Here is a 26,906-nt window from a genome sequence, read left to right as displayed (position 1 = left end):
TTGAGAGGTTTCAACAAACGGATGCAGCACTGCAAGTACTCACTCGTCTATGTCAAGAACTTCCGAAGACAGCTACCTGGCCAACTGTCTTGGTCACCTAGTGCCGCCATAACAAATACCACAAGTGGATGGTTTTAACGAAGAGAAGTTTATTTCCTCACAGTCAAAGTAGGCTAAAAGTCCAAATTCAGGGTGTCAGCTCCAGGGGAAGCCTTTTTCTCTCTCTGTCGGCCTTCTCATCAATGTTCCCCTGGACTAGGAGCTTCTCAGCCCAGGGACCCCAGTCCAAAGGATGTGCTCTGCTCCTGGCACTGCTTTCTTGATTGTATGAGGTACCCCTGTCTCACTGCTCACTTCTGTCTTTTATATCTCAAGAGATTGCCTCAGGACACAATCCAGTCTTGCAGATCAGGTCCTGCCTTACTAACACAACTGCTACCCATCCTCCCTCATTAACATCATAGAGGCAGGTTTACAACATACAGGAAAATCACACAGTACGAGGAATTATGGCCTAGCCAAACTGATAAACACATTTTTTGGGGGACATAATTCAAACCATGATACCAACCACCTGGAAGATACCCATATTTATGCCAATTCCCAAGAAAGGTGATCCAACTCAAGGTGGAAATTACTGAACAATATCATTAATATCACACACAAGTAAAATTTTTCTGAAGATCATTCAAAAGCGGCTGCAGCAGTATATCCGCAGGGAACTGCCGGAAATTCAAGTTGGATTCAGAAGGAGGATGTGGAACCAGGGATATCATTGCTGATGTCAGATGGATCCTGGCTGAAAGTTGAGAATACCAGAAAGATGTTTACCTGTGTTTTATTGACTGTGCAACGGCATTTAACTGTGTGGATCATAATAAATTATGGATCACACTGTGAAGAATGGGAATTCCAGAACACTTAATTGTGCTCATGAGGAAACTGTACATAAATCAAGAGGCAGTCGTTCAAACAGAACAAGGGGATACCGTGTGGTTTAAAGTCAGGAAAGGTATGTGTCAGGGTTGTATCCTTTCACCATACCTATTCAATCTGTATGCTGAGCAAATAAGCCGAGAAGCTGGACTATATGAAGGAGAACAGGGCAGCAGGATTGGAAGAAGACTCGTTAACAACCTGCCTTATGCAGATGACACAACCTTGCTTGCTGAAAGTGAAGAGGACTTGAAACACTTACTGATGAAGATCGAAGACTACGGCCTTCAGTATGAATTACACCTCAATATAAAGAAAACAAAAATGTTCACAACTGGACCAGTAAGCAACATCATGATAAACGGAGAAAAGACTGAAGTTGTCAAGGATTTCATTTTACTTGGATCCACAATCAACACCCACAGGGACAGCAGTCAAGAAATCAAAAGATGCATTGCATTGGGCAAATCTGCTGCAAAAGACTACTTTTTATTTTATTTTTTTATTGTAGTTAAATGAAATTTACATTTCAAGTTAGTCTCCCATACAAAATTTTATACATACATTGGTATGTGACCCTAATTGCTCACCCCATTCTGTGACAGCACACTCCTTCTTTCCGCCCCTGATTCCCCATGACCATTCAGCCAGCTCCTAACTCTCTCTGCCTTCCCATCTCACCTCTGGACAGAAGCTGCCCTTTTGGTCTCTTGTATCTACTTGCCTAAGAGGCACACTCTTCACGAGTATCACTTTATGCCCCACAGTCCAGTCCAATCCCTGTCTGAAGAGTTGGCCTTGGAAATTGTTTTAGTTCTGGGCTGATAGAGAGACCAGGGGCCATGCTTTCTAGGGTACCTCCAGTCTGAGTCAGACCATTAAGTCATTAAGTCTGGTCTTCTTCCTAGAATTTGAGTTCTGCACCCCATCCTTCTGCTGCTCCATCAGGGACTGTCTGTTGTGTTCCCTGTCAGGACGTTCATTGGTGGTAGCCGGGCACCGTCTAGTTCTTCTGGTCGCAGGCTGATGAAGTCTCTGGTTTATGTGGCCCATTCTGTCTCTTGGGCTAATACTTTCCTTGTGTCTTTGGTGTTCTTCATTCTCCCATACTCCAGGTGGCTGGGACCAATTGGCAAAAGACTTCTTTAAAGTGTTGAAAAGCAAAGATGTCACTTTGACTAAGGTGTGCCTGACACAAGCAATGGTGTTTTCAGTCATCTCATATGCATGTGGGAGGTGGACGATGAATAAGGAAGACTGAAGAAGAACTGACACCTTTGAGTTATGGTGTTGGCGAAGAATATTGAATATTCCATGGACTGCCAAAAGAACGAACAAATCTGTCTTGGAAGAAGTGAAACCAGAATGCTCCTTAGAAACAAAGATGGTGAGACTACATCTCACATACTTTGGATATGTTATCAGGAGAGATCAGTCCCTGGAGAAGGACATCATACTTGGTAAAATAGAGGGTCAGTGAAAAGAGGAAGACCCTCAACAAGATGGTTTGACACGGTGGCTGCAACAATGGGCTCAAAGATAACAATGATAGTGAGGATGGCACAGGACCAGGCACTTGTTCGTTCTGTTGTACGTAGGGTCCCTGTGAGTCAGAACAGACTTGATGGCACCTAACAACAACAAGACCTTTAAGAAGTTTACAATTTAAGAGTAGAGTGGAGTGGGAAGGCAAGGAAGGGAGCTAGCATTTGCCTGCCACTGTGCTGGAGGAGTTACATATGCAGGTGCAGTGAGTTACTTAATATGGCCCTTCTAGCCATAGTCTTTATGACTCACACACAGTGATTGAGTGGGACTATGCAAATAAAGTATATGGAATCCTAATGGAGGGATTGGTCAGTTTTGCCATCCCACTAGGCTTAAAATAAGCCATCCCAGAGGTGGGAGGAGAGGATTTCACCTCCACCAAGAAAGAAGAGCCAGGAATGGAGTGTGTCTTTTGGACCCGGGATCCCTGCACTGAGAAGCTCCTGGAACCAGGATACTGAGAGAGAGAGCTGCAACACTGAAGACAGTGAGAAGCAGTGGCAGAGAAATGGTGGCAGCAGAACCAGGAGACTACAGGAGATTGGCAGGAGATGGTGCGGTGGGCTTCCCAGCCCATGGAGTGAGAAAACTGAGTGCCTTCAGGCAGAGGCTTACTGGCGGAGTAGGGTGCCTCTGGGCACTTATCAGCAGAGCTAAAAGAGCTTTGTAACACTTGCCTGAGCAGGGCAGGGGCCAGGCCAAGGGACGAGGGGCTAAGGGCCAGGGAGAGACCTGCCTATGGGCACGGCTGAGAAGAGGCTGTCGTTATTGAAGAACTGTACCATGAGCGTTCCTGAGTGTGAATTGTAACCTGTTACTTCCCTAAGAAATCCTATAATCATGAGTATTGTCTATGAGTTCTGTGTGATCATTGCAACAAACTATTGAACTCAGCAAGATGTAGAGAGTGCCATGGAAAGACAGATGGTGTCAGAACTGGTAAAAGGCCTGTGAGAGGAAGTATGTCTGACCTCTGCCTCATAGGAATCAGCCTTGTGCTATGATCATGATTCTTCTTCTCCCTTGTGAAGTTAGAGGAGGTCAGATGCCTCCACCACACCATTTTTACACATATATTCTTTCATTTAATTCTCAAAACAAACCCATGAGCTAGATTTTGTCTGACTTTACAGATGAAGAAACCAAGGCTCAGAGAGAGTAATAAATTTGGGTAATAGCTGTAAGGGGTGGAATAAGGTTTAAACTCAAAATCCATGCCTTTTCCAATATTCCCACTGAGACAGGTACCCAACAACCAATTCTCACATAAGATGGATTATTTACCAGATAGTTAGCAGATAAAAATTAAAATCCTCTTATAAACAAAAGACATCATAAAGTTAATAGACAAGTCATAGCCTGGGAGAGGATATTTGCAGTACATATCACCAGTAAGAAACCCTGGTGATGCAGTGGTAAAGAACTCAGCTGCTAATCAAAAGGTCAGCAATTAGAATCCACCAGCTGCTCGTTGGAAACCCTATGGGGCAGTTCTACTCTGTCCTATAGGGTTATTATGAGTCGGAATCGACTCAATGGCAATAATGGGCTTTGGGTATCACGAATAAAGGATTAATATCTAAAACTTTAAAACAACACCAACAAAACAATAAGGAAAAGACAAACAGTTGAATAGAAAAATAGACAAAGAATCCATTGGGAATTAACAGAAGAAGAAACCTGAAAGGCAAAAAAATATAGAAAAAAAAAATGATCAACTTTACTCATAAGCAGGGAAAGCAAATTAAAACACAATGGGATTCTATTTTACATCCATCATATTGAAAAAAATACATGACGTTTGATAAAACAAGGATTGATAGGAGTGTGGAGAAAAAGGAACTCATTAAATTGCTTTATCTTAAGTAGCTCCCTACCCCCTAGTCGCTCTTCCTATTACCTTATTTTCTCCATAGCACTGACACTGTTATGTTCTTCTTTCTTTAATTCTCGTTTGCTCTCTCATCCACCATGAAGGCAAAGAGCTCATCCGTCTTGCTCACCATTATATACCCAATGTCTGTGATAGTGCCTGGCATATAGTACCAAAAAAAAACCAAACCCATTACCATCAAGTCGATTCCAACTCATAGTGACCCTATAGGACAGAGTAGAACTGCCCCATAGGGTTTCCAAGGAGCAGCTGGTGGATTCAAACCGCTGAACTTTTGGTTAGCAGCTGAGCACTTAACCACTACGCCATCAGGGCTACAGAAAATACTGGCTGAAATAATGTTTATTTGTATTACTAGGGTACTAGACTGATGGATTCGAGGAACTTATGAATCTTTGAAGTGGTAACCCAAAGTCCCTTCCAGATCTCTAATCTCTGGATCAAGGTATGACACTCTACAGACTCTTGGGTTGGAGCTTTGACTTTCCTTCAGACAATGGTGACTACAGGACAGAAATCATGGTTCACATCTGGCCTGCACCTGCCTTTGTATGGCTCATGAGCTCAGAAAGGTTTTTACAGATGAACTTTTGTAGTCAATTTGATGTTAGGGAACACTAACTTTGAACTCCAGTGAAGCAAAGTGTTAGCCAAAAAATGCAATTCTTCTCATAAGTAGACATATATTACAAAATATTGTGGTAAATTATATTATTATTATTAAATTATTATATTTTTTGAATTTCATCAAAAATTTTGTGGAAACGTGTTTTCTCTCGTTTCATATGTACCTAAATAATATCCTCAGTTTTGTCTCTTGTCTCACAAAGCCCAAGACATTTTCTAGGTGGCTCTTTACATGAAAGGTTTGCTGATCCCTGCTGTAGAAGTAGCTTCAAGGGCCACCTGTGACCATTCCAGGTGGGGCTGACCACTAACCTGCAGTGGACCCGAGTCAAGTCTATGAGACTCTTGTGCTAGAGTTTTCCCATATGCAGCATGAGAAGAACAGTTCTAAACTTCCAACAGGGACACTGAGAAAATATTTTGATACTCTAACCATTCATGGGAATGTCACCATAAAGTCTTCAGGGTCTTTGTCATGAGGCCATTGCCAGGAAGTGAACATTGAAGTGGCTTACAGCTTGCTTTTGCTTTACTGCTGTATGTTAACCCCCTTTTCTAACACAACTATAGGGTTGTTGGGCAGATTATATTATGAAAGCCAGATGACCCCATCTCTTTTAGGTTCTATGGTCACCTATTCCCTTGACACTTAAATTCAAATAGCTCAAGTCCAGTGCTATGTGAAGTCCAGTACCTTCCGTTTCCCTCACTATTCTGATAACGTCTGGGGCTTATATTTTCTGATCCTCTCTCTCTTGAATTCCAGGTCCTAGCTCAGTGTTTTACTTCCAGCCACTGCTTTCTCTTCTCTGCTGTACACTGCCCACTTCTTTCATCCCCCAGAGTGACACCAACCCAAGACCTTCCTGAAGGCCTCAGAATAATGGAGGGATTCAAACAAATCAGCTTAAAGTTGATTACTTAAGGGTTTCTCAGCCATTGGGGATTTCTCACTGGCTCTCTTCTTATCTTAGGCTTCTGCCGTATTGTCTGCCCTCTCTCTTATCCACACATCAGTCCCTTTCTTCCATTTTCAAGCCTTCAAACCTCCTCATTCCCTGACCTACTCTCTTGAGCTTCCAGAAAACAAATCTCAAACATATGTAGTTTTCTTACTCAGGCAATTTATCTTCCTCTATTTTTCCCTGTCCTTTGAATTACACCACACTGGCTGACCTGGCTTAGAGATGAATTATGCCACTCTGGCAGAAAGCAGAATTGGCCTTAATCAGTGTTTTTAATAATCATGTTTCCCCCATCCTCTCTACTATTGTTGTTGTTGTTTTTAGGTGCTGTCAAATCAGTTCTGACTCATAGTAACCCTATAGGACAGAGTAGGAACTACCCCATTGGGTTTCCAAAGAGTGGCTGGTGGATTTGAACTGCTGATCTTTTGGTTAGCAGTCCAGCTCTTAACCACTATGCCACAGGGCTCCTCTCTACTATTAGACAATCTATATAGTGTGCTCAGCACAGTGCCTCAAACGTAGTAAGCACCCATTGCATGTTGATTGTTCATCCTACTAGGAGGATTATGCCACTTTAGGTCCAGTGCTGATCTCTTCATCCAAACCATGGCCGCTACCACATTATGTATCAAAAACCAAACCATTGCCATTGAGTCGATTCTGACTTATGGCGACCCCATGTGTTACAGAACTGCCCCACAGGGTTTTCTTGGTTGTTATCTTTACAGAAGCAGATCACCAGGCCTTTCTTCCATGGCAGCGCTAGGTGGGTACAAATTGCCAACATTTAGGTTAGTAGATGAGCGTAAACCATTGTGCCACTTAGGGACCTAGTGTGTATAGGGGAAATATATTATTAGTGGGATCTTGAGAGTGAGGGCAGTGGTGATTCAGTGGTAGAATTCTTGCTTTCCGTATGGGAGACCGGAGTTCGATTCCTGGTCTTTGTACCTCAAGTGCAGCCACTACTTGTCTGTCAGTGGAGGCTTGCATGTTGCTATGAAGCTAAACAGGTTTCAGCAGAGCTTCCAGGAAGAAAGTCCTGGTGATTTACTTCTGAAAACCCTATGGATCACAGTGGTCCTGTCCCCTGTGCATGGGATCATCATGAGTTTGGGGCTGACTCAATAGCAGCTAACAACAATTTTGAGAATAGCAATATGTTGCTATATGCAGAACCTCTTTTTTTTCCTTCATGCATGTCTTCATTTCCTCCTTTGAATTTTGGAGTCCCTGGTAAACTATTTTTCTTTCTGTCTGCCGTGGAAATGAGCTCACACAGGGGTGCTGACATGACCACAAGGGTTCAGGAGTGCCCAGAAATGACCCAGCAGTTGCACTCGTGGGTGTATACTCAACAGGATTGAAAACAAATGTTCACACAAAAAGTTGTACACAAATGTTCATAGCAGTATTATTCATAATAGCTAAAAAGTGGAAGCAATCCAAATGTCCATTAAATGGTGAATGGATAAACCAAGGATGGTATATCTATACAAGGGAATATTATTTGGTCATAAAAAGGAACGAAGTCCTGGTACATGCTGCAACATGGATGAACCTTGAAAACATTGTGCTAAATGAAAGAAGCCAGTTACAAAAGACCACATGCTATGATTCAATTTATATGAAATGTCCAGACTAGGCAAATCTATAGAGACAGAAAGCAGATTAGTGGTTACCAGGGGCTGGAGGGAGGGGCAAATGGGGAGTGACTGATAATGGGTACAGGGTTTCTTTTTGGGGTGATGAAAATGTTCTGGAATTAGATAGTGGTAATGGTTGCACAACCTTGTGAATATACTAAAAGCCACTGAATTGTACATTTTTAAAATTTATATATCAATTTAGAAAAACAACAAAGAATAAGAATGCCTAGAAGGCCATGGAATGAATGACAAGTGTGAAACTACAAGCCATACTCTGTTCAGATAAAGATAAATGAACTGTGAGAGACCCTGGGACCCAAGACCGGTAGTGCTCACTGATGAGCATGGGAGTGCTCAGCAGAGCCCATATGTTTGCTTCTTTAGGTAACAACTGGCTTGGCCCCTCAGGAGTGGTCGCCTGGCTACTGGTAAACGTCATGGTGCTCACCCTCCCAATGGCTACCAGGTCTGGCAGATGCATAGCACAGTCAGACACGCACAGCCCTGCATTAGGAACCCAGGAGCTTGTTGTTTGCCAAATAGGGGAGAATATTAAGCTGCCTTTGCCCTGTGCTTGCTGGCCTAGAGCATCAATTTTTTGCATAAAACATGAGACAGAACACCAGAAATCTGCCAAAGGATGTGGTCAACCATCTGTCAGCCCATGGCACCTCTTATATTGGTGAATTCTTGTTCTGCTTAGAACGTCAGCTTCCTTGGTACTTCTTTCTTTCATTCTCTTGTCATACGACTCTTGTCACTTCATCAGTAATAACTTGGGTGCAAGAAGCATCCTATATAGTTTGGAGGACATTTGTGTTAGAGAGAACAATGTTACACCAACACCTTGCTTTTATACAGCTCTTCTCAGCAAACAAAAGCTTGCTCTGTTGTCATCCCATGTGGTCCTCATAATAGCTTTATGAGATATTATCTCCATTCCACCAAGAGGGAATCTGGTTAAATTACTTGCTCAAGATAAATCACAATTATAACCCAGGTCATCTGAGGTCAGATTTAGTGCTATTTCTACTCTATGCTGAAATCTGGGTCTCAGACAAGAATATGTTGATTACTGTAGATTTCAGGTTTGATATTAAGGCTTCTTAGATATTTTCCAAACCAACTAGTATATTTTAAAGCTCAATTTTAGCTATTTTGTCAGGTTGGAATTTCAAGTATGCTTTAGCATTGCTTAAGTACAAATTTGAACTGATTATATAATTATGAGAGGGCATGTTCTTTTCAATAGTGAATATTTCATTTTACACAGAAATATTAAAAAAAAAAAAGGGAAGACATATTTAACTAATGTGCACTCAGAGGAACCTCAGTCAGGAGCAGAGAGTGACATCAGTTTTGAAACTGGAGTGTTTGAATTTATTTGGGTGCCCTGGATACAGAGAGTTGTTTTGGAAAATCTAAATGCCTGGGCCTTATTCCTGGAGAGGGAATGTTCTTATTTATAAAACCCAACCATCAGCACAGATTGCAGCCTGTTTAACTCACACAGCATCGTATCCTACCTTGTTATGGCGATGTGTCGAGATAAGTAACAGGAGAAAGAGTACTACCTATGTGTATAATTTATTATTTGAAAAACATAGGCAAGTTAGAATGCTGGTAATTAAAATAGAGACATGTCCCTTTGGTCAAGTCATTAACTTGATAGGAAACACAGACAAAGTGCTCTTGAGGTTTTTTTTTTTTTTTTTTTAAATGTGTTAATAACAAAACCATACAGGAGTGGTGAAAGTGGGATAAAGGGAAATTGGAAATTTAATTTGCTGTTTTCTTTTATCCGATGAGTTCTTAGATTGTGATTATTTTGGAACCAACATTTTTCAACTTAAAAATAGAAGTGATGAAATAGGAACAGATTGGAGTTTGGAGGAAAAAACAATCTAGAGAGAAAAAGAGAAATCCAACAGGAACGCTCTGTACAGGGAATGATTATATTCTTATTCATCTCAGATTTCCTCCAGAGTATGTAAATAACTGGAGTCCCTGGGTGGTGCAAATGGTTAATGTTCTCAGCTGCTAACTGAAGGGTTGGAGGTTCAAGTTCATCCAGAGGTACCTCAGAAGAATGGCCTGGCAGTCTACTTTCGAAAAGTCAGCCACTGGAAAACCTATGGAGCCCAGTTCTACTCTGCCACACATGGGGTTGCCATGAGTTGCCATTAACTTGACAGTAACTGGGTCTGAGTGGGTGTGGATAACCAGGGTGGGTTGAACTTGAATTGAGTTCAGAACAGTGGTTCTTAACATTTTTCTGAGTTACAAAAATTTGATGAAAGCAATTCGATGGAAGCTATGGACAAGTGTCCCAAAATACTGTACGTTTGCATGCACACACAAATGTTTGCAGTTGATTTCAAGGAATTCATGAACTCATGGAGCCCTAAATTCTTTATTCAAGATGGATCAGAATCATTCCTAGGACTTTTCAGAGTACAGATACTTCAGCCTCACCTACTCTAGGCCTCCTGTGAAGGACCGCTGCCTGCAGGGAGGAATGAGCCCCAGGTTAAGACATGAGCAATTATGATCAGGATAGTTGATTCCCAAACTTGGGGTTGTTGTTCTTAGTTGTCCTGGAATCAGTTCTAACTCATGGCAGTCCCATGTGTGAATTGCTCCATAGGGTATTCAAGGCTGTGACATTTCAGAAGCAGATCACCAGGCCTGTCTTCTTAGGTGCCTCTGATGGGTTCTGTCATGGATTGAATTATGTCCCCCCAAAAATGTGTGTATCAGTTTGGCTGGGCCATGATTCCTGGTATTATGTGATTTTCCTGTATGTTGTAAATCCTGCCTCTATGATGTTAATGAGGGAGGATGGGTGGCAGTTGTGTTAGTAAGGCAGGACTCAGTCTACAAGATTGGATTCTGTCCTGAGGCCATCTCTTGAGATATAAAAGAGAGAAGTGAGCAGAGAGACAGGGGGACCTCATACCACCAAGAAAGCAGTGCCAGGAGCAGAGCATGTCCTTTGAACCCGGGGTCCCTGCGCAGAGAAGCTCCTAGTCCAGGGGAACATTGATGAGAAGGCCAACAGAGAGAGAAAGCTTTTCCCTGGAGCTGATGCCCTGAATTTGGACTTTTAGCCTACTTTACTGTGAAGAAATAAATTTATCTTTGTTAAAGCCATACACTTGTGGTATTTCTGTTGTAGCAGCACTGGATGACTAAGACAGGTTCCAACTGACAACTTTTCAGCTAGGAATCGAGTGCGTCACCATTTGTGCCACCCAGAGACACATCAATAACTGGTGTTCACTTTTAACTAAGGGCTGCTTCAGTGTGATGGGTTTTTCTCTCCTGGCTGTCTGGGCTCTCAGGTGGAGCCCAGAGTCCTGGTGCACAGCTGTAGAGTTGAGACACCTCAGGCCTGGCCTAGCTATCTACTCTAGGGTGCTAGGATGTGTGATCCTCCAGATGACCAGTTCTGCTCTCCTTGGTCTTCTTAAGCTACACCTTGAAGAAAAAACCAGTTGCTGTTGAGTTGACTCTGACCCATGGCAACCCCATATGTGTCAGAGTAGAACTGTGATCCATATGGTTTTCAATGGCTGATTTTTCAGACATAGACTGCCAGGCCTTTCTTCCATGGCACCTCTGGGTGGATTGAACCTCCAACCTTTTGGTTAGCCGACGAGCATGTTAACTATTTGTACCACCCAGGGACTCCTACCCCTAGAAAAATGGCCATGTTTTGTTTTCAGATTAGTAACCGATGGCTCCTCCCTGCTGTTGATTTTCCCATTATTTCATTTGTAAACAAATTCCTGCTGTATGCTGTAAAGATGGTGGATGCTAAAAATATTTTTAAAGGCAGAGAAATTCATAGCTTCTTGAGAAAATAAATACAAAAGATGTCATGGGTGTCTCTTCTAGTCTGCTGCCCAGTCCACAGCCCTGCTTTATTTTATATTCCTGCAGATGCACACTGACATTATCTAGGATCCTTCTAAGGTGATCAGTAACATTGTAGTGTCTCTAACCATGCAGTTATGTAATCTTTATAACCATTTAATTAGCAAGCTGAGTAGAAGCCTCATATCCAGAGTCACTGGTTTGCAGTAATTGGTTATTTTAAAACGTGGCTGAAGCAGTGAATCACAAAAATGTGCACATAAACACTCTATTTGACCTTAAAACATATACAGGTACATTCATTTGCCAATCTTTTGTTGTGAGTATGGGCCTTTGTCTGGAGTTCTGGTCTTTCTTGCAAAAGTCCACGTACAGGGCATCTGCCACCATTTCCAGTTTCGGCTTCTTCAAAGTGGAGCAAGAACTTGACAGTTGTGAGGCAGACTGTGTGCAGAACGCCTCTAGATTTTAGTGACTTTGTTATTCTCTTTAACAGTTGCTTAATCCGTACTTAATGCAACAGTGTTTAAAAATAGCACCTACCTTTCTTCTATTTGGTTTGTATAAGAAAGAGAACCCTTTTTCCTTCTGTGTGCAGATATCATCGGTTTACCTAGTTTTCGTTTAAATTGTATAATTTCAATAACGTGTACAACTGACATAAACTGATTTGGGAACAAAACCAACTAAACTGTTGGCTGCCGAAGTGCACAGGTGGAAAAAATGCAGAGCGTCAGTTAATCTGGCAAACTGGTTTTGTAGAAGTAGGTTAAGAGTGCTTCTATTATAATACTTGTAGAAGAAAATCATGATTGTGCACCACTTTCCGAGGTCTAGTGAGGGTGAGGAGTGCCGAGGGGCGATCTCTAAGTTGCGGGCCCCCATTCGAGCGCCCAGGGACAGTCTCTAAATTGCACACCCGCCACACCCCCGCCCCCCTATTTCAAGACGAATAGACATTGATAGCAATGACAAGTTAGCAGAAACGCCTTACCCCTTCTTGCCCGGCTGCCCCAGTCAGGTGCCTTTCACATTTGTGGCGCCTGGAAATGCCATTCTGCGCCGGTCTGGCACCCCCTTGGACTTGTGCCTGGGGGGCAAGTTTCTTTCTCTGACCTCCCCACCCCCACGTCTCTAACCACGTTTTAAAGTATGTTGTTGTTGGGTGCTGTGAAGTTAATCTCAATTCACAGCGACCCCATGTGACAGAGTAGAACTGCCCCAGAGGGTTTTCTTGGCTGTAATCTTTAAGGAAGTGGATAGCCCCGTCTTTCTCCGGTGGAGCCACTGGGTCATTCAGGCCACCAACCTTTCGGTTAGCAGCTGAGCCCTTAACTGTTTTCACCACCAGGGCTCCTTAAAGTATGTGGGGACTACTTTATTTGTAAAATAAATTCCTATTACAGAGAGGAATGCATTTACTTGATTTTAAGGGAATCTGCACAGCATTGTTATGTAGGTTAATGATTAGAACTAAATGGAAGCAGTGATGATCATCAGGTTAATCTCTGCAAGGCTTAGCGGATCGACCTCCCATGACAAACATTTTGACATTTTTCTGAACAATTCTTCCTACATTTAATGAATATAATTTCCAGGAACAAATATTTATTGTTTCAAGGTTACAGATCAGCAGTGTTTGGAATTATGAAAAACTTTGAATATTACAGAAAAGCTCTTTGCTCTTCTTAACAAACAGATTTGGGGGAAAAAACTGTTTAGATCAGATTTCAAGATGAAGACTATGTACAGATTTAGCTTAAATTTTATAACTGGCAGGTAAATAATTATTAACCTTTTTATCTATCAAAACAAAAGCTAATTTTTAATGAAGTGTTTTAAATTCTCAAAAATGCTTTCTTAAAGTTTCTCTCAGTTCCTGTGAGATGCTTTGTCGTCTCTGGTTTTTGTCTTAATTTGAACAAAACTCAATCAAAGACATTAGGGGTTTATAATAATTTATGTCCACCTAAATAAATAAATAGTATTTATATTTAGCTAGGTTAATGCATTAGTATAAAGCCTGGCTAATGAAGCTTCCTTTCTTTCAAAGTAATGAAAGAAATTGTCGTCGATCATAAGAATTAATGTTCTTTCCTCCCTGGCATTTAAGTCAATGTAAAAATGTCCCTTGGAATCATTTCTGTGGGGGACTGTCAGAGAAGGAAAAAATGTGGTGTTCTCACAAGGTTTGTAGTCTAGTTAGAGAAACAAGATTGACACACTTGAAACAGATTATACCAAACGTTTGAACAGGTATAAAATAAGAAGAACAGACAATAATTGCTGAAGCATCTACCTTTCAGAGTCTATTTTGCACATGTTAAGAGCTTGATCAGAGATTGGGTTAGGCTTGAGTGATCAGGAAATTTTAGGAAAGTATGTGTGACTATAGGAGCCTTGGTGGTGCAACGGTTAAGTGCTCTGCTGCTAACCTAAAGGTTGGTGGTTCAGACCCAGGGCCCAGCAGCTCCTTGGGAGAAAAGACCTGGCAATCTGCTCCCATAAAGATTCAAAATCAAAACCAAACCCGTTGCTGCTGCTGAGTTGACTCTGACTCATTGCGACCTTATAGCGACCTTATAGATTACAGCCTAGGAAACCCTATGGGGCAGTCTGTCACATGGGGTCTCTAGGAGTCAAAATTGACTCAACAGCACCCAACAACAGTAACAGTATGTGGAACTAAAACTGGACCCTGGCAGATAAGTCAAAGTGGAACTGACATAGTGAATGAGGGAGACAATTCTGGGTAGGAGGAAAAAGGTTTGACACAGTATGTCAGGGACAGGGTGCAATTAGGAAAACAGGCTAGAGGGTAGGATTTGTTTTATAATCACAATTTCCTTATGGCCTTTATCTGAGCATTTCCTAGCTTCTCTGACTCTTATCTTGGCAGTGAGTTGTCTTTGGTTGCATTTCTTTTCTTTTCCTATCCAAGAATCTCCCCAAAAGACCAATGGTCTGTTCTAGCCTAACATTCAGTTCCTGATGTTGTGGCATTGGGAAGGGATGGGTTTATAATGTTGATAAACCTGTTGCTATCAAGTCAATTCTAACTCATAGTGACCCTATAGGACAGAGTAGAACTGCCCCATAGGGTTTTCAAGGCTGTAATCTTTACGGAAGCAGACTAACAAGTTTTTCTCCCGCCGACCGTTTGGTTTGCAGCCGAGTGCTTAGCCATCGTGCCACCAGGGTTCCTTTATAATAATGATAACCATCTTTTATTGAGTCCTTTTAGGTGCTTTCCCCAGATGGTATAAATGGCTTACACTTGGCTCTAGCTAACGGTTGGTGGTTTGAACCTACCCAGTGGCACCATAGAAGAAAGGCCTGGCGATCTCTGTTTTCATAAAGATTACAGACAAGAACACTCTATGGAGCAGTTCTACTCTGCATCACATGGGGTTGCCATGAGTTGGATTTGATGGCAATCGGTTTAGTTTTTTGGTTTAGGTGCTTGCATGGGTCAGGATGGATTAGATTATGCTGCAGTAACAAACACCCTCCAAATTTCGGTGGATTAAGATAGCACACACTGATTTCTCATTCATGCTACATGTCGAATGTGGGTTGGTGGGGGTGAGAGGCCAGGTCTCTGCTTGTTGCTGTCATTCAGGGATTTAGGCTGACCCTGTCTCTCAGGGACGGATTACACAATAAGCAAGGCATGCACGGGCTTGCTTGTGCTTACTTACTAATCTGTAGTGCACAATTTCACCTGTTTTTCACCACATCCTTGTACTACAGGTTAGTAAGTAAGCAAAATGAAGCCCATGTGTACCTTGCTTCTTGATTAATCTGCTTCTGCTGTCTCTACTTACGTGTACTATTGCCGTTCATCAGAAAGACCTGAATCCCTTACCCTGCCTGACATATTCTAATCCTCCTTTTTTACTCAGTAAGGACTCGTCATCCATGACATTTCCTGGCAAATCTTTTAGTGTGTTATGCATTTTACAGATGAAGGGTTTCACAAATTTGTTACCCATTGCATCTGTGAGTGTGTTTCAGCACGAAATTACCACTGTGGTTTTCACCTGGGAATCAAAGTTGTAATGTCTGCATTGCAAACAGGAAATCTAGATATGTTGTTGTTGGGTGCCATTGAGTCGATTCCAACTCATAGTGACCCCATGTGACTTGAGTAAAATTACTTCATACGGTTTTCTTGGCTGTAAATCTTTCTTTTTTCTTTTTAATTGTTGTAGTTTAAGTGGAAGTTTACTATTCAAGTCAGTCTCTCATGCAAAAATTTATTCATACACTGTTATGTGACCCTAACTGCTCTCCCTATACTATGACAGCACACTCCTCCTTTCCACCCCTGATTTCCTGCATCCATTCAACCAGCTCCTAACCCTCTCCGCCTTCTCATCTCACCTCCAGACAGAAGCTTCCCATTTAGTCTCATGTATCTACTTGAGCTAAGAAGCACACTCTTCACGAGTATCATTTTATGTCCCATAGTCCAGTCCAATCTTTGTCTGAAGAGTTGGCCTCGGGAATTATTATAGTTCTGGGTTGACAGAGAGTCCAGAGGCCATGCTTTCTGGGGTTCATCCAGTCTCAGTCAGACCATTAAGTCTGGTCTTTTTACTGGAATTTGAGTTCTGCACCCCACCTTTCTCCAGCTCCATCAGGGACTCTCTGTTGTGTTCCCTGTCAGGGTGGTCATTGGTGGTAGCCGGGCACCATCTGGTTCTTCTGGTCTCAGGCTGATGAAGTCTCTGGTTTATGTGGCCCTTTCTGTCTCTTGGGCTAATACTTTCCTTGTGTCTTTGGTGTTCTTCATTCTCCTTTACTTCACGTGGTTGGGGCCAATTGATGCATCTTAGATGGCCGCTTGCTAGCTTTTAAGACTCCAGAAGGCACTCACCAAAGTAGGATGCAGAACATTTTCTTAATAAACTTTGTTATGCCAATTGACTTAGATGTCCTCTGAAAGCATGGTCGCCAGACCCTTACCCCTGCTACTCTGTTCCTCAAAGTATTTGATTGTATTCAGGAAACTTCTTAGCTTTTGGTTTAGTCCAGTTGTGCTGACTTCCCCTGTAGTGTGTGCTGTCCTTCCCTTCACCTAAGAAAATTCTTGTCTACTATCTAGTTAGTGAATAACCCTCACCCTCCCTCCCCATCCTCATAACCATCAAATAATGTTTTCTTCTGTGTTTAAACCTTTTCTTGAGTTCTTATAATCGTGGTCTTATACAATATTTGTCCTCTGTGACTGACTAAATTCACTCAGCATAATGCCCTCCAGATTCCTCCATGTTATAAGATGTTCCACGGATTCATCATTGTTCTTTATCATTGCTTAGTATTCCACTGTGTGAATATACCATAATTTGTTTATCCATTCGTCCGTTGATAGGCACCTAGGTTGTTTCCATCCTTTTGCTATTGTGAACAGTGCTGCAGTGAACATCGGTGTGCATATATCTATTCGTGTGACGGCTGTTACTTCTCTAGGATATATTCCAAGGAGTGGAATTGCTGGATCATATGGTACTCCTATTTCTAGCTTTTTAAGGAAGTGCCAAATCGATTTCCAAAGTGGTTCTACCACTTTGCATTCCCACCAACAGTGTATAAGTGTTCCAGTCTCTCCACAACTTCTCTAGCATTTATTATTTTGTGTTTTTTGGGTTAATGCTAGCCTTGTTGGGGTGAGATGGTATGTCATTGTAGTTTTGATTTGCATTTCTCTAATGGCTAATGATCATGAGCATTTCTTCATGTGTCTGCTGCCACCTGAATGTCTTCTTTGGTGAAGTGCCTGTTTATATACTTTGCCCATTTTTTAATTGGGTTGTTTACCTTTTTGTTGTTGAGGTTTTGCAGTATCTTGTAGATTTTAGAGATTAGACGCTGATCGGATTTGTCATAATTTAGCTGTAATCTTTACGTGAGCAGATTGCTAGGTCTTTCTCCCGCGAAGCTGCTGGGTGGATTCAAACCACCAGCCTTTAGGTTAACAGCCGAGTGCTTAACTATTGCACCACCAGGGCTCAGGCAAAACCTCTGAGACCTGGGCTGGAAGCAGCATGGTGTAGCAGAGCAAGCCTGGGACTAGTGGTCTAGATGCCTGAGTCCTAGTCCCATCCCTCCCACCTCCTGCCTATGACTATGGTATGTTAGTTTGCCTCTCTGAGTCTCATTTTCTTCAGTTATATGAAGGGGTAGGTCTAGATCATCCTTAAGGTCTCTTTCAGTACAATGATTCTCTACAAACTTGAAACAAGTAAAATTTAAAGCTAAAAATAGTTTGTGTATTCTGGAACTTTTTTTTTTTTTAAGTTCCCCCCTTGTGGAAGGAAGTTTGTTTTTCTTTAATGCAAGGAATATTCGTTATCCTTTCTCATATAATTAAGAAATATGGTCACATTTTGTCAGCTTAGATCTGTTATGTTTATTTGCACAAGTTTTCCCCTATACTCTTGTTATTTCCAGTCTGAAATGGGGGAAGGGGACTGGGCCCGGGTCAGCTGTTACCCCTGGCAGCCTGACTTCTAACCTTGGAGATTCTTACTCCCTCTCACCAAGAACCCTGAGTCTAGAGAGTCACATAGTGGCAAACCCAAAAATAATTGGCCTCTGAAGAGGCCTGCTTCCTTCAGCAATTCTTCATGCTCCTGAAAAGGGCCACTTGGTGATAAAGACTATCGAGATTTCCTTCCATTTAGGTTTGAGGCTTAAGTGCTTTTGGTTCCAGAGGAGTCCAGCCTACTCTGTCTACCTTGCCTTACACTGCTTGCCGCTTCCCACAGATTAAAAAGAAACACTTACTGGGCTCCTTCTCCTTGTCAGGCACTATAACTTATACTGCATTCAGGCATAAAAATGTTCCATAAATATTGAGTCATGCAAGAAATGTCCTGGAACCAGGATCTTATCTCTAATTGTCAGGTAGGATTCACGCTGGCTACCAAGTACTATATTACTATCAAGAGGTCCAGAGGGGGACAATATGACAGTATGAAACATGGACAATATGAACATGAGAATAGTTAATAATGATTGCACGCATGCTGAAAATACCTACCTACCTACATACATACATAGTTATGTGCAACCAACAATGACCTGTATTCAATGGGATGTGACAGCCTCATCAGGAAACTGGTGATATCCTTTAAGCGTGTGGTAAATGGTGTGTGGCTTGGATGGGGTACTGGATCCCACTCTTCGCTCTTTCCCTGCCACCCACCCTGAACTGCCTTACTCATGAGAGAGTAGCTTATGTCTTGCTTGCTTATGTCCTTTCTCAAAGGAGACTATTGAAGCACCATCCAGTCTCTACAGTTGATTTCCAAGGAAGGCTCTGCTTCCTGGTGATATCCTGCGCTACCTGTGGCTGCTGTTCTGTTTGTTAGCCTCAGGTGACTGTTGGATGCTTCAACTGCATGTCTCAGAGGCTCTGTGTGGCCCTGGGATGCGTTCTTTTCCGCCATGATCTCTCTTCTCTTGCACTTGGTGACTCTGGGTGGGACATTTTATTTATTTATTTATTTTTTATTTTATTTTATTTGTCTTTATCAGTTTCATTTTATTCAATTATAATCATAGAGATGAGGGCTGATTAAATTCTTTTTTTTTTTTTACTTTTTTTTTTTATTGTACTTTAGGTGAAGGCTTACAGAACAAATAGTTTCTCATGAAACAGAAGTACACTTGTTGTTTTATAACCTTGGTTAACAACCCCACAACATATTAACCCTCTAACTTCTCAACCTCTTTTTTTGTTTGGTGAAAATACACATAGCCAAAGATAACACCATTTCAAAAATTTCTACACGCACAGTTCAGTGACATTGACTACGCTCTTCGAATTGTGCTGTTATTCTCACTTAAGATGAAGGCTTACAGAACAAAATAGTTTCTCATTTAACAGTTACTACAAATGTTGCCCTATGACAATGGTTAACAATCTCACAACACATCAACAATATCCTTATTCAACCTTGGGTTCCCTATCACCAGCCTCCTTGTCCCCTTCTGCTTTCTGGCCCTTGTCACTGGACTCCTGTACCTCGTTAGTCTCATTTGGTTTTACGGGGCTGTCCACTTCCAGGCTGAACCGTGAACCTCGGAGGTAACTTCACCACTGAGCTAAAAGGGTGTCTGGGGGCCATACTCTCGAGGTTTCTCCAGTCTCCTTTAGGCCAGTAAATCTGGTCTTTTTTTTTTTGTGAGTTAGTATTATGCTCTACATCCTTCTCCAGCTCTGTCCAGAACCCTCTGTTGTGATCCTGGTCAGAGCAGTCAGTGGTGGTAGCCGGGCACCATCTAGCTGTACTGGACTCAGTCCGGTGGAGGCCTTGGTAGCTGTGGACAATTAGTCCTTTGGACTAACCTTTTCCTTGTATCCTGTTCTCTTCATTCTCCCTTGTTCCCGAAGGGATGAGACCAGTGGACTGGGTGGGACATTTTAATTCTTTTTGGTGGTAAAGTTACTTCTTGTTTAGAGTGCAAAACTGAAACACTCTCCCAGTAAAACCCTCAGCAGTGCTGAGCTTTACCATTGAAAGGCTTTATGCTCCTTATTGTGCTGGGCATATTCCTCTACAGAACCCCAGGCCAGGTAGGTCAAGGGCTCAGCAGCCTGAAACGGTGACTCAGGGGAGATAAGGAAGGAGAGGAAGGGAAGGCAGGGGAGCAAATCCTGATGAGTCCCCTCCTCTCTGATCCTAGCCAAGAAGGCCCTAGTTTAACCTGGGCAGCCTCTGAGATAAGCAGGAGGCTCCCTTTAAAGATGCTACTTCCGGGCACATAGACGTTTTTTCAGTAGGAAGACTGGTATACTAGTTGGTAAACTATCAAGGAAAACAGCTGGTTGTGGTTTTCTTCTATGGATGAGGCTAGAGAAGGCTGAGAGTGGAATCTTTGGGTAGTGCGGCTTCTGCATGGATGTGACCAGACAGTCTCGGGGTCACGGTGAGGGCACCAACAGAGGAGACATGTGGTTTGACATGAGGTTAGAGCACTGACATGGGCTAAGAGCCCTGACAGAGGCCCTAGGAGCCCCTCGTGGACAACCCTGGGTCCCAGGTGAACTTGTAGGAATATGGAGATTTCAGTGCAGACACTGAGGGAGAAAACTCCATCTCTTTCTTCTCCTGCCCCCTTTTTTCCTGCTTCTCTTTCTGCCCCCTCCTCCTCCCTCCAGATGGCTTTTCTGTTCTCCCCACCCTCTGCTAACTCCAGTTTTCCTTTGGCTTTGGAAGCTACTCAGGATTCCCAGCATCCTTGAAATGGGTTTATAGGGTACTGTAGACCTTTCATCCCGAGAGGCTGATATTTTGGGAACTGGTAAATGTTTTAGGGGGATGTTAAGTTTTCTGACTGAACTAAGTCCATGGACTCATAGCAGACTGATGTTGATTCAGGACAACGTTAAGCTACTAGGATTCTGAGTCCCAGAACATCTGAGTACCTTGTATGTTTTGAATAAGGTGTACATGCATGTTGGGTAGGGGGAAAAGGGAGAGGGAGAGGGAGAGAGAGAAATCTCATATGAACTTACTTTTACACAATGAATAAAACTCCTCCTTCTTTTCATCATATGCTGTTGTTGTTTGTCGAGTTAGTTCTGACTCATAGCGGCCCTATAGGACAGAGTAGAACTGCCCCATAGAGTTTCCTAGGCTGTAATCTTTACAGGAGCAAATAGCTTTGTCTTTTCTCTCACAGAGCCACTGGTGGGTTCAAACCTTTGACCTTTTGGTTAGCAGCCAAGAGCTTAACTACTGCGCCACCAAGGCTCCTTGGTTGACGTGTTAACTCAATGAAATCATGCATTTGACATTTGAGTACCTACTATGTACCCCCACATTGTATAGTTTCTACATCATGAAAACAAATAAGAACCTCTGCATTTCACTGGCTCTACTCCAGGAATTTGGCTTCTCTTTCTACTGTCTATGATAAAAACCTTATTATATTTTTTTCTCTCAGCCATCCCTGGTGTGTTTCAGTTTCACCTAGATATGAACTATTTTGACACAGAGAGAAACTGTGGTGAATTTAAAGTTATTGGTTTAAGAACAAAACCAATTCAAATTTGTTTGGCACTTCTTTCCAACTTACCAGGATAACTTAGAAATAAATCTAGAGCTGAGCTTTTATTCTTCCTTGTCCTGTATTTTTTATTTCTCCCTAAAAGCTATCAGGGCCTGCTTGAGTTATGTGCATTTTTTCTTGTCAGTGTTGATTTGATTTCTGGTTCCCTTGCCTCCCAGCCTACATTCCGTGTAATGATGCAGAGGCGGCAGATTGATGGGGGAAGGATTCCAAACGCTGCTCTGGATTTGGATTTCAGCATGCGGCGTGCTGTCTGCTCCCAGAGACATTTAGCAGATGGGCTTGGAGAGGTGGGACTGGCCCGTTACAGGGAGGGGGCCTCAGGGTATGAGGGCTTCTGTGGGATGGGCTGGCTCTGACCTTTCTTACCTAGCCATTTTGACCCTGCCCAGTATCAGGTCTGTTAAGATTAATAGACTCAGCTATTTTTGTTGATGTCTTTAGTTTTCAGGAGTTTGCTTATGATGTGTCTGAGCATGGATTTCTTTGGATTTTTCTGGTTAGGGTTTGCTGAGCTTCTTGAAGTTGTAGGTTTATGTCTTTTGCAAAGTTTGATAATTTTTTAGCCATTGTTTCTTTCAATATATACATTTTTCTGCTCTGCACTCTTTCTTCTCCCCCTTTGGAACTCTAATGGCATAAGTGTTAGACCTTTTGATATTGATGCTCTTTTCATTTCTTTTCCCAATCATTTTTTCTCTCCATTGTTCAGATTGGATACTTTCTACTGATCTATCTTCAAGTTCAATGACTCTTTCCTGTGTCATATCCATTTTGCTATTGAGCCCATTCACTGAGTTTTTTTTTGTTTGCTTGTTTGTTTTATATTTTTTAGTTCTGAAACTTTCATTTAGCTCTTCTTTATGTCTTTTATTTCTTTGCTGAGACTTTTTATCATTCATTAATCTCAAGAGTTTTCCTCCTTACTGCTTGGAGTATTTTTATAATAGAAGCTTTAAATTATCTATCTTTGTCAGGTAATTCCAATGTCTGTGTCATCTCTGCATTAGCATCTCTCAATTGTCTTTTCCCATTCCAATTGAGATTTTCCTGGTTCTTCATATGCCTAAGAGTTCTGGATTGTATCCTGGACATTTTCCATATTATGTATGAGACTCGGAGTTTTATTTAAATACTGTAGAGAATGTTGACATATTTGTTTTAGTAGGCAATTGACCTGGCTGGGTTCAGGCTGCATGTTCCAGCTAGTTATATGAACATCAGTTCCATTTTCAAAGCCTTTGCAGTGCTTTTCAGATTTGTCCTGTATGCATGCCACACAGTTGCCAGTCTGGGACCTGGGTGGACATCTATCTGTTAGCTCAGTTCTCAATGTCTTTGTTACGCCAACTAGGATTAGATCTTCGCATGTGCAGCTCAGGGGTGAGCCCAGGTCTTCGTAAACAACTCTATGGGGTCACTTTCCTGAGTTCCTCCTTCTCCATGCATTCCTCAGTACTTTCCAGTTCCCTGTGGTTTTGACCCTCTAGTCACAAAGCTTGGGCTTTAATTACCCCACTCTGCCACATGCTTTGCCGCACACTTCCCGTGACTGTGCCTGAGTCCAAGGCCAAGCTGAGAGTGGACAGAGACAGAAAAAAATCAGTGGAATTTTTCACCCCATTCTCTTGGGGCAATAGCTTCTGATTGGAGAGAAAATGTCCATTCCCATAGAGTTTTAGGTGCCTGCAGGTCCCACTGTCATTTCTACTGCCGCAATAGGATTGTTTAGGGGTTGGGGTACAAATAACAGAGAAAGAAAACAAAAAGGGAAAATGAAGGATTTCTCCCATTTACTCTGAGCATTAGGAGACCCCCTTCTGCTCCTTTAGCTTGAGCTAGAAGGCTTCTCCTGAAGATTTCTCTCTGTACTATGTCCACTACCAGGTGTCTGGCTACCTTGAGTCCAGGCAGAGGGATACTAGCAGAAAAAAGTCGTAAACTCACTGCCAGTTTCATGGTACTTTGAATTCTGCTCTGCTTCCCCAATCTACCTGCTACTATTTACTTTGCAGATTCCTCAAATAGCTGCTTTGTGCATTCCATTCGGGTTTTATTGCTTCATTCAGTGGAGGGACAAGGTGGGGTGTGCTTACTCCATCTTACCTGGAACTGAAACTGAGTTTTGTTTTTTAAATAAAATTTTTGCTTTAGGTACCTGAATGTTAAATGCCACTATAAAATGTGTAATTGACCCCTGCTGTTTGTGAGGCAGTGCTGACTGTGAGAAAAAGACCAATTTCCTGAGGCTGTTGAGGGGAAAGCATGTGAGCTGCCACCCCAGAGACTTTCAGAGCCCCTGGTCACATTGACTGAAGGCCTAAAAACCACAACCATCCAAGACCATTCCAGCAATGGAGTGGCTGATGTTCATGAACTCTCAGCTGTAGGATTCATGTTCTGTTCAGACTCCATTTTGTGCCCCCAACAACTCCTACAACCCCCCTCCTTCTAAAAAGAAATAGGCAGTTTCCTTCAGTCATTGTTTTCTGCCCACTAACAGATACTCTTAGTAAAAAAATTGCAGCAAAATTACTAAATAAATATATTTTACTTGTTTTGAATTTTTTCTCCCAGAAAGTTTAGGCTTAGCCCACATTGACACACGCTCAGTGGATTGTTTTGTTTCAGTCAAGTACTCACAACCTTCTTCTTTTCCATGGTTACAACCATAACGCACAGAATCAATCGTTAGCCATCTCTCCCAGTGGAAAAACTGGCTCTAAAACCTTTCAGGATCTTCATGGCTGTGGGAATGTGTATTTAGAAGTATTGAAACTTTATTGAACTATCCCAAATTTTCTACTAATTTTCCATCATGATAAAGAAGCTGATTGTTTATACTACTCATCCTACAGTTTCATCCTAAAAAGAACTGTAGCACTGAAACACAGAGGAATGCACCATTAGACACCTTCTTTTAGCTTATATGTATTTTGTTTTTATACAAAAAATAGACATAAAAATGTTTGTATAAATATTACTTATATGGCTGATGGTAGTACCATTCTTAGTTTGATGATTTCTGTGTGGGCTGTGTGTGGTCATTCATGGGTGTGGCCAGCTACCTGTGAAGAAAAAGGCTGTTACTCTAAATTTCAGGACAAAGGAAGCTTTTGCACAAGGCAGAATAGATAGCTCTCTTTTGTAAGTCATGAGTGGGTCTGTTTTTTTTCTTCATTATTATTATTATTTGGAGCCCTAGTGGTGCAGTGGTTAAGAGCTCAGGCTGCTAACCAAAAGGTTGGCAGTTTGAATCCACCAGGCACTCCTTAGAAACCCTATGGGGCAGTTCTACCCTGTCCTATAGGGTCGCTATGAGTCGGGATCAACTCTTGGTTTTCTGGGTTTATTATTATTTTTAACACTACCAGTTTTGCTTGGGCTATAGTTTTGAATTAATCTATTTCTGTTATGTGCATAAGTGTAGACTAGCAGGAAAAAGAATATTTTAAAAGATTTCTTTTGGCTTTAGCTTTTAGTAAAATAAAATTTTTAGTAGAATCTTTTTTTCGGTTTTTAAATTTTTTTTTTATTGTATTTTAGGTGAAGGTTTACGGAACAAATACTTTCTCATTACACAGTCAGTATGCATATTGTTTCATAACGTTGGTTAACAAACCCACAACATGTCAACACTGTCCCTTCTCGACCTTGGAGGACCTTTTTTCTTTTTTGGTGAAAATATACATAGCCAAAGACACACCATTTCAAAAATTTCTACATGTACAATTCAGTGACATCGATTACATTCTTCCAATTGTGCTGCTGTTCTCACTATCCTTTTCCAAATTATTCCATCACCATTATCTTCAACTCACTTCCCCCCTAGGCTTCCCATCAAAACTTTTGAGTTGCTGTTGTCAAATTGATCTCACATAGATAATTCTTTTTTTTTTTTTGTTACTTCAAATGAAGGTTTACAGAATAGAATAGTTTCTCATTAAACAGTATACATATTGCCCTGTGACAATGGCTAACAACCCCACAACATGTCAACACTGTCCTTTCTCAACCTTGGGTTCCCTATCACCAGCTTTCCTGTCCCCTCCTGCCTTCTAGTCCTTGTACCTGGACTGCTGTGCCCATTAGTCCCATTTGGTTTTATGGGGCTGTCCAACCCTGACTGAACAGTGAACCTCGGGAGTGACTTCACCACTGGGCTGAAAGGGTGTCTGGGGGCCATACCCTCGGGGTTTCTCCAGTCTCTGTCAGGCCAGTAAATCTGGTCTTTATTTTTTTGTGTTAGAATTTTGTTCTACATCCTTCTCCAGCTCTGTCCAAGACCCTCTGTTGTGATCCCAGTCAGAGCAGTAAGTGGTGCTAGCCAGGCACCATCTAGCTGTACTGGACTCAGTCTGGTGGAGGCCTTGGTAGCCATGGTCCATTAGTCCTTTGGACTAATCTTTTCCTTGTATCCTGTTCTCTTCATTCTCCCTTGCTCCCGAAGGGGTGAGACCAGTGGAGTATCTTAGACGGCTGCTGACAGGCTTTGAAGACCCCAGACGCTACTCACCAAGGTAGAATGCAGAACATTGTCTTTAAAAACTGTGTTATGCCAATTGAGCTAGATGTTCCCCAAGACCATGGTCCCCCCAGCCCTCTACCCAGCAATTCAGTCCCTCAGGGAGTTTGGATGTGTCTATGTAGCTTCTATGACCTTCCCTTGTACAAGTTGTACTGGCTTCCCCAGTATTGTGTACTGTCTTACCCTTCACCAAAGTTACCACTTACCTATTGTCTATTTAGTATTCCCCCCGACCCATCCCTTGTAACCAACAAAGATTGTTACTTTTTGTGTGTAAACTTTTTCTTGAGTTTTTATAGTAGCGGTCTTATACAATATTTGTCCATTTGTGATTGACTTATTTCACTCAGCATAATGTCCTCCAGTTTGATCCATGTTATGAGATGCTTCACAGATTCATCATTGTTCTTTATTGTTGCATACTGCTCCATCGTGTGTATATACCATAGTTTGTTTATCCATTCATCTGTTGCTGGGCATTTAGGTTGTTTCCATCTTTTTGCTATTGTGAACAATGCTGCAATGAAGATGGGTGTGCATATGTTTATTTGTGGGATGGGTCTTATTTCTCTAGGACATATTCCTAGGAGTGGGATTGCTGGCTTATATGGTATTTCTATTTCTAGCTTTCTAAGGAAGCACCATATCATTTTCCAAAATGGTTGTATCATTATGCATTCCCACCAGCAGTGCATAAGAGTTCCAGTCTCCCCGCAGCCTCTTCAACATTTGTTATTTCCAGTGTTTTTGATTCGTGCCAGTAATGCTGGGGTGTGATGGTATTTCATTGT

At 42.0% G+C, this 26,906-nt stretch overlaps 1 protein-coding gene across 2 annotated transcripts in view; it reads left to right on the top strand.

Annotated features, from left to right (window-relative positions):
- Positions 1 to 26,906, top strand: part of METTL24 (methyltransferase like 24) — a 139,903-nt gene that overhangs the window by 13,534 nt on the left and 99,463 nt on the right. Inside the window, exon 2 of one of the 2 annotated variants that reach the window (XM_023727652.1) lies at positions 4,737 to 4,823. The exons of the other annotated variant lie outside the window; for it this stretch is intronic. The gene's annotated coding sequence lies outside the window, so the exon portion shown is untranslated. The remainder of the gene's footprint in view (positions 1 to 4,736; positions 4,824 to 26,906) is intronic. 2 annotated transcript variants of the gene reach the window in all.

This window comes from Trichechus manatus, unplaced genomic scaffold (assembly GCF_000243295.1).
Source record: "Trichechus manatus latirostris isolate Lorelei unplaced genomic scaffold, TriManLat1.0 scaffold00017, whole genome shotgun sequence".
NCBI lineage: Eukaryota > Metazoa > Chordata > Mammalia > Sirenia > Trichechidae > Trichechus > Trichechus manatus.
The sequence above is the reverse complement of the archived record's forward strand: the minus strand, read 5'-3'. Positions and strand labels throughout refer to the sequence as shown.